This window comes from Porites lutea, chromosome 10 (genome assembly GCF_958299795.1).
Source record: "Porites lutea chromosome 10, jaPorLute2.1, whole genome shotgun sequence".
Classification (NCBI taxonomy): domain Eukaryota; kingdom Metazoa; phylum Cnidaria; class Anthozoa; order Scleractinia; family Poritidae; genus Porites; species Porites lutea.
Window position 1 is genome coordinate 26,778,665 of NC_133210.1, and position 9,122 is coordinate 26,787,786.

Here is a 9,122-nt window from a genome sequence, read left to right on the forward strand (position 1 = left end):
AAGCTTCCCTCCCCCCTGTATTCTTTTATGATAGACTGTATTAAGTAATCACCCAACTGTAACACATAACTGAATCCAGTCTGGCTTTAAGCTAATAGGCTGACTGATGTAGACTGACAGAACTGATACTCAATTGACATGTCCACTGATATTTGACTGATGTGTCGATAGAGTATCGGCTGATAGTGTCAACCAATGCTTCGCTATGGGGTGCCCAAATTAAGAAAGATCTCACTCTCTACAACAGCCACTTTCTGTCCCCAAGGTGGCCATTGTGGAGAGGTTCAACTGTATTTAAAAATACCTTCGAGGTCTGAAATTATCATGTACACTTTTATGTAGCTTTGCTCAATCTTCAATTTCTTATTTTCTTTTTCAGGTAGAAGAGAAAAAAAAGAGTTGTTTTGAACAGGGCTGGGGCAGATCTTCAGATGTTCAAAAGTGGCTCCAATAATAGAGGAGTAGCTTAAGTGAAGGACATGCCTGGAACAGGCTACAGGAAAGAGATCACAAGTTGCCAGGTTGGTTTGAGAACCTTTATTGATAATACTCTCAGTGGGTACCTACTGAATTTAGTTCTGGAAATGTTTGCTGACACAGGCCAGGAAGTCATTTGAATGTAGCAGGACTGTCACTGAAATTTCAAGTTGTTAGGTATATGAAATAAGTAGGGGGAAATTAGCCTGTGAAAACTGCCATATCTCCTCATTCCTCGCTGCTGGCAATGTTTTGCAAGGAAGAACGTCTGCAATGCAGTGACAGAAATTCCATACTGATGACATAAATAATGTTTACATAATAAATCTGGTACAGTCATTGGGTTCCAAATATAAATTTGTTCAATTTTACATTTCTCCTGGTCGATTTTGGTAAAGTGTTGTGTTCATCTGGCAATTAGCTCCCGCAAAACTCAAATGCTTCTAGAGAAAACAGGGATCCATATTCTTTTTTTCTCAGAGTCGTCAGCTGGGCAAGTAAGCCTGATGGCATACTTGCCCAGTTACAATTTGGGTTGCCACGACAAAAGTGCAGAATTATATAAAAGAATGGTGAAAAAATTGTGTGCAACTTGAACATTTCTGATTAGCATTTTATTTCTGACTTACAGTTACTAAGAAAAGTTTTGCCGCTCGCTCGCGCATTCTCGCGAGACTCCTTTAACTCGCCCAAATAAAAGAGCTTGCTCGCAGGCTATGCCATCCCTACCCAATCCCACAACCTGTAAAGGTTGGCCACACCACCGGGGTCTACGACCTCTACTCTTTTCAAATAGTGATGTGGGTTCTTTTACATCCCACAAGAACAAATCAATGAAAGTGCTGTGACATGGGACCTACGGTTTTTCATCCTTATCCAAGAAGACTAGAAAGTCTAACCATTTGCAGATGTCATTACAAAGGCAGCACTTTCTTCTCAGTTATTTAACGACCTTGAGTGTTGGTCTGGCCGAGGTTTGAACCCGTGACCTCCCAGTATGGAATTTCTGTTGCCGAGTTGCAGACATTCCTCCCTCCTTGCGAAACTTCCCCCAGCGGCAATGAGCGAGGAGAAATGCACAATGTATGTTTTCGCAGGCTAGCGGGGAACTGAACTGTTAACATGTCTCTATTTTTTTTACTTTTGTTCGCTATGAATGTAGTCATGGGTTATCAGGGTTTCAATAAGGTTTTGAGTAGGTGGCAAAAAACTTTGGAGTAGGCAGAGATTGAAAAAGCTCACACCTGTTTCTAGGGCAGCCCAGGTGCATTCCCTCCCGGAAAATTTTTGAAATCTGGACCTCTTAGAATACATTTCCAGCATTCTGGAGCAAAAAGAGTTAGAAAAAGTTAGTTAAAAATTAGAGTTTTTGAACAGAACACAGACATCATTAAATTTTGGCTTTTTTATTCACCGACAGCACATGAATAATATTGCCAATAGCTTTAAACCATTGGTTGTTTCATTATCTGTTTTATAAAATGTAAATCATATTATTTGTAAAAACTGGAGTAATTTCCAAAGAAAAGTAGCTGGCAAGTTCACGTGAAATAGCCTGCAAATGTCACTGGCTGTCGGCTCTTACTGAAAACTTTGGGTTAATTAAAATAGAAACCGGGGAAAATCCCAGGTCTGTTACAGCCTTTATTGAGAGCTCTGATCCGAGGTAAAGCTGCTGTGCGGTTTTCCCCTTAAGACCAAGTTGTTCTACAGGAAGGTTTTTCTCCCCACTGGTGTTCCAAACCCCTTATTCAAGTAGCCTGTTCCAAGCGTTCAGATAGTGGAGAGCGGTGCGAAGTAAAGATAGGGATGAAAAGTAGAGGGGGACTCCCTCGCTTTTATTTTTTCGCGCTCCTTTTTTCTTCACACCGCTCCCCACTATCTGAACGCCTGGAACAGGCTATTATTCAAGTGAAAGCTTTTAATGTTAAAATTAATGTTGCAATTTGTTTTGAACAGGGTGGGCCAGATCTTCACATGCATGTTCATGAGTGCCTCCAACAATGTGGGCAGCTGTGAAAACTAAAGGACATCATTGCCACAGGAAAGAGATCACAAGTTCATAGGTTGGTTTGTGACCTTCATTGGTGTTACTACTAGTGTGGCAAAGTCGAATGTGATTTAATTATGTGTTAAATTGGATGTCATTTTGATTACGGATCAGTCCCAGTTAAATTGGGAATTTCTGATCATATATACTTCTTTACATCCTCAAGTTTACTAGTCTCTGAAGATGTGATGTGTTCATTTCCTCATTGAATGAAGTTATTAGTATTATCTATATTATTATTATTATTCAATATTATTGTTATCATAAATTATTTTATTATCATGGCTTTACAATCTGTTACAAAACCACTCAGTTTATAAAATTTGGCTTGGTAACTAATCATGCCAAATACATTTTTGATTTTACTCCTGGAAAAGTATTACTTTGTTTTTGATCAGTTTTGCCACAGCTATTTTAGAGATGTAAGCTAAGTTCTGCTATAGTTTAATAAAAAAAAACAGTTTTACATCATTTTCATGTGCCAATTTTTGCAATTGCAAAGTCATTGTCAAGACCCAATAATATTGAAAACTTTAATTAAAGCTCACAATCATTGTGGCAACGAACATGTGGAAAGGTGAAAGAGAACAAGAAAAAGTTTGGCTTAACAAGGAGAAACAAGCCTTTAATTTTTTCCAGCCGAAAGATAAATTCTTGCAATGTGCATTGAAGTTTCATATTATCATTCAGCCAAGTCAATTTCTGGTTCAAAGAACCTTGTGTATTCTACAGTTGCGCTCAGACAGTTTAAGGAAAAGGTTTACAACAGAAAGCAATGAATTAAGTTCTTCAGAGTGTTGCTGAAAAGAAAATCTGCAACTCAAAGTGGCAGCCTTAACTCAAGAACCTAAAAAAATACATAAAAATGGTTGAACTTAGTACTTTATCAAACACAACTTTGTTAAAATATTAAGGGCTGATCACTAAAATCTACTTCAAAATTTTCCAAAATGTGAAATTTGAAAACCATAAAAAAAATTTGAATTTTGTTTAAAAATTCAAGTCTAACTGACTTGCCAACTGAATGACTGACTGACTGACTAACTGACTAGATGACTGACTGACTTGCTGACTGAATGACTGCCTGACTTGCCACCTGACTGACTGACTAGCTGACTTACTGACTGACGGACTGGCTAGCTACCTGAATGACTGACTAACTGACTAGATGACTGACTGACTTGCTGACTGAATGACTGCCTGACTTGCCACCTGACTGACTGACTAGCTGACTTACTGACTGACGGACTGGCTAGCTACCTGAATGACTGACTAACTGACTAGATGACCTGCTGACTTGCTGACTGAATGACTGCCTGACTTGCCACCTGACTGACTGACTGACTGACTGACTAGCTGACTTACTGACTAACTGACTGACTGACTAGCTAGCTAACTGAATGACTGACCGACTGAATGAATGACTGACTGATTGACTGACTTACTGGCTAACTGACTGGCTGGCTGACTGACTAGCTGACTACCTGACCAACTGACTTACTGGCTAATTGAGTAACTGACTGACCGCTAACTAACTGAATGGCTGACTGACTGACTGAATGAATGAATGAATGAATGAATGACTTACTCACTGGCTGACAGACTGACTGACTGGCTGATTGACTTGTGAACTTGCTGACTGACTGACTGGCTTGCATGCAAGAAAAAAACTGACTTATTAATCGTTTTATTATTAGTACCTTAAGTTAGCTGATGGAGTGACTGACTAACTGGCTGGCTGAATGCTGACTTTACTGTCTGGGGGTTGACAGACCGATACACTGACTTAAAGATTTAGAATTGACTGTTTGACTGTGATGTTGGGTGAAACCTTTTGAAAACTCAAATATGGCTATTATGAAAACCTATAATTTTAATATTTGAATGAAGGAGGGCTTGTTTTTTCTCTAACTACATGTAGATGATCATCAGAAATTGTTTCTAGGCCCATTTTGTCCCAAACCAAACTAATACAAAATTTTCAATTTTTGCCCAAAGACATGGGCTTAACCCATTGAAAAAATGTCAGTATGGTAACTGTGTAAAATACATAATTTTGTAGTATAGGATGGCTTGATTTCTATCCAGACAATCATCAAACACTACTTCAAGGCCCATTTTGTCCTAAAAAAACAAAGAGGAAATTTGCAATTTTTGACCAAAAATATGGGTTGATACCTTTAAGAAAATCCACCATGGCGACCATGTAAAATCAATATTATTTATTTTTTCTAGTGTGGGAAAGCTTGTTCTCTAACTAGATGATTATCAAACATTATTTCTAGGCCTCTCTCTCTCTAATTTTTTTGACCAAAATCACTGATTGTATTTGTACTATATAATCATCAAACATTATTTTCATTATTTTCATTTATTATTTTTTGACCTAACTCATGGGTTAACCCCTTTGAAAATCTCAATATGTCCATTGTGTTAAATCGATATTTTTTAGTCTAGGAAAACTTGTTTTCTTACTTGATGAAGAACAAACAATATTTCTTGGCCTATTTTGTTCAAAATAACAGCAAGAGTAAATTTTCAATTTTGACTAAAATCATGGGTTGACCTCTTTGAAAAAATTCAAATATGGCCACTATGTAGAATCAATATTTTTTTTAGTCTAGGAGGGCTTGTTTTCTAACTAGATGATCATCGAACGGTATTTTAAAGTTCATTTTGTGCACAAACAAACAAGGAGGAAATTTGCAACTTTTTACAAAAATCATGGGTTAACCCGTTTGAAAAAATCTCAATATGGCCACTGTATTAAATCGATATTTTTTAGTGTAGGATGGCCTGTTTTCTAACTCGATAATCAGCAAACATTATTTCAAAGCCCATTTTGTTCAAAAACAAGAAAAAAGGAAAATTCCAATCTTTGCCCAAAATCATGGGTCAATTCCTTTGGAAAATGTAGTTTGGTAACTGTGGAAATTCAATATTTTTGTAGTTTAGGAGGGCTTTTTTCTCACTAGTCGATCAATTTACCTTGTTACTTGCTGACTGCATGACATATTGATATACCTTGTTAATTACTGCTCAACTAGGATATCGACGTATTGACTGAATAACCTAGTGATTTATTGACTTTGACTATACTAACTGAATGAATGACTTGTCTTGACTGTATGGCTCCTGGTGGATTGCATGACTGTGCTAGTTTACTTCTTGGTTTATTTACTGTGAACTTTATCATGAATCCCAAATCTGCCTTGCATTGCACAAACTGGAAGGGGAGTGGGTACTATCTTACTATGGGATTTTATCAACAGTCAATACGTTTTGATGCTTAAAGGGTGGTTAGAATAAGAAAACAGCCATTTAGGGTATTGGTTTGGCACGCGAGAGATTACCTTACGTCTTATGAACGGACAGTGAGAATTAGCTAGGAGGATTAGCATTTTCATCACTTGGGGAGTAAAAGAAGTTCACAGTCAAAAGGTCTTGGATGACGCTTTGTGTAATTTCAGACTGACTTTATCAATGATTGATTTATATCGCAAATGCGCCACAGATGTGTGTGTGTCATGAACTCTTTTGATTTGTATTTTACTCCAAGAGCAATTTCAAGGAAGACTTCACCATTTTATTTCATACGAATAAATCAGTCAAGATATTTTTTGGTCGCTAAAAAACACTTGTTTGTGGCGTCCTTTGCGTCGAAATGCAAACTGTTTGATAAAGATGACTCTGATTTTTACCACAAAGATTTAGTAAGAGTTTATCAAAAGCAGAACTTAGCTCTCTCTTGATTTAAACCAGCTAGTACTTTAAGCTCAAAATACGAGTGTTGGTGCGACTTCGAGAAAGACCTTAAACTGTTGCCGTTCAGCTAAATTAAAAGAATTTGCGTGGGCAAGAGTTTTCGTAATAGAGTTGCCAAGCCCTTTTACTCGCGAGAGTGTTTTGATTTTTTGCGAATTAATGTTTTTCCAAATTTGCATCGACACTTGAACTTTGTTGTTGAAGTACTTGTGGTTTTGTCAAACGTAAAGGCTTGGACACAGTGAAGCACTGTGCGCAGCAAATTTACGTTGTTCTTTTAGCGCTGAGATTATTGTCAGCGATGTGTAAAATAAAGCAATTTGTTATTTTTGATTTATCTTTAACAACATTGTATGCAACAATCGCTTGGTTGGAAAACGTTGTAATTTAAAGATTAGCTAATACTGGCAACTGAAACGTAAGCAAAACCGGTACAACTGACTTCAGTGAGATTGTCAACAGCAAAAGCATAAGCAGAAACATGGGAAGAAGGAACACACTCATTCTTTTCTTGATCATTACCAACTCACACAATTAAAGAGCGAACACAAAAAGAATGAAATGACCCCGTTTGATTTTCTTGTTCTTGTACTTTAAATGCGTTAATTACTGGTAGGACAGATAGAATAAGTGCGTAGTTTCCCCTGTGTTTGTGTTTATTCTTGTGCTGTTACGTCCGCACTTAACTTGTGCTTGTGTTTATGTCACTGGTGTAAGCCAATCTTTACTGCGCACAGTGTTTTACTGTGTCCGAGCCTTTAGGGTGTTTATCTGGTTCACTCAAGTGGTTGGATTACAAAGTAAACAGCACCGGTACTGAAGATAACAATACTTTATTGAAGAAATAGAACTTGTCTCTGTTGTCCATTTATTTACAATAAAACAAATCAAAAGAAGGAATCTAGCCTCCCTCGCCCCTGCCAGACTGCTTCCACTGGGGGCAGTTGGACACTCGGAAAATTCAGCCGTTTGTTCCCAAGTAGGGTGGGCAGCGTAGAGGAAAGTGAGAGTTTGCTCCTCATGCCCTCAGGGTCTCATTCAATTTTGTCAAAATACCACACCAAAAAAAAGATTTGGAATTAAAATTTTCAGCCAATATAATTTGTGGTGAAAAGTTAAATTTTAATCGAAGGTGCGTGTCTACAAATTCAATATACTGTAGATGTCCAAGAGTCGTAAACAAGAAAAACAAGGGCACTACCAGAGTGAAACTCAGTGCTAAGTGCGCTTCCGTCGGCAAACGAAGGCAAGAATTGAACACAGAATCCCGCTAGTTGAAGTGCAATTTAATTTGGAAAAAGTTGTGGTATAAAAACAGAATGAATGAAACCCTAAAAACATGAGAAGCAAACTCTCACCTTCTTGCACGTTGTCCTCCCCACTCGGGAACAAACGGCCAAATCTTCCAAGTGCTAAACTGCCCCCTACAAGAATTACAGAATCAGATAAAATTTCCCAAGATTTTCCGTTGGAATATCTCAGAAGACATCAGAAACACACCTTCTCAGAGGAAGAACTTCCACAGCCCAGCAGGGGCGAGGTTGGCTAGATTAAACATGACCTTTCCCAAGTGATGGGCTCCTAATCTTGTGAGTGTGCCACCTGAGATCTGAAAGTACATAAAAGAAGCCAAAATCTTAAGTAGAAAATTAAAGCCCAATAGCACTTTAAAAACTTTACTTGGTGTTACAATAAAATTCCAAAAAAGAGAAAGAGTTAGTAATAACCCTAACTTTTTACAAGTTTCTTTTTTTATAACGGGACATTACTAGCTGCAAATAGCAACATGCTAGTTTGCTGGGGAGCAAAAACCTAGAGTGAAAAAAAAAACTAAAACAAAAACTAACTGACAACTGATATTTACGAAGGAACTTTTGTAACACCAAGAAATGTGGACGTGCATATTATGAAATAGTAATCTGAACATAATTAAAGAGAATGTGATGTTAACCTCTAGTGTCCTGTCTTAAATACGCTCCTAGGATGTTTGAAAGCTTTTCCAAAAGTTCTTTGTGTTCTCCAGTGGAAAAACCGTTGCAAAGATGCAACTGTGTAAGTTGTGAAATCAGTGCTCATTTTTCTTCGTAGATTCGGACTAGAATTAAAGTTAGCAGTAAAAAAAACCACACCAGTGATGGCCTTCAACGCTATTAAATAAATATAGAGATAAAATATTAAATAAATATTAAATCTAACCTTTATAGTTTCCCTGAGTTGACACCCAGAGCTTTGTATAACTGATTTTTACTATTCCTTTAAGGCCTATTTTGTTTAAAAGCAAGCAAAGAGAAAAATTTCAATTTTTTACCAAAGTCATGGGTTAACCCCTTTAAAAAATATCTCTAAAGGGCGACTTGGCAAATCCTTATTTTTCTGTCTAGGTAGGCTTCTTTTCTAACTGGATGGTCATTAAACATTATTTTAAGGCCTATTTTGTTTAAAAGCAAGCAAAGAAAAAAATTTCAATTTTTGACCAAAGTCATGGGTTAACCCCTTTAAAAAATATCTACATAGGGCGACTTGGCAAAATCGTTATTTTTCTGTCTAGGTAGGCTTCTTTTCTAACTGGATGGTCATTAAACATTATTTTAAGGCCTATTTTGTTTAAAAGCAAGCAAAGAAAAAATTTTCAATTTTTGACCAAAGTCATGGGTTAACCCCTTTAAAAAATATCTGTAAAGGGCGACTTGGCAAAATCCTTATTTTTCTGTCTAGGTAGGCTTCTTTTCTAACTGGATGGTCAGCAAACATTATTTTAAGGCCTATTTTGTTTAAAAGCAAGCAAAGAAAAAAATTTCAATTTTTGACCAAAGTCATGGGTTAACCCCTT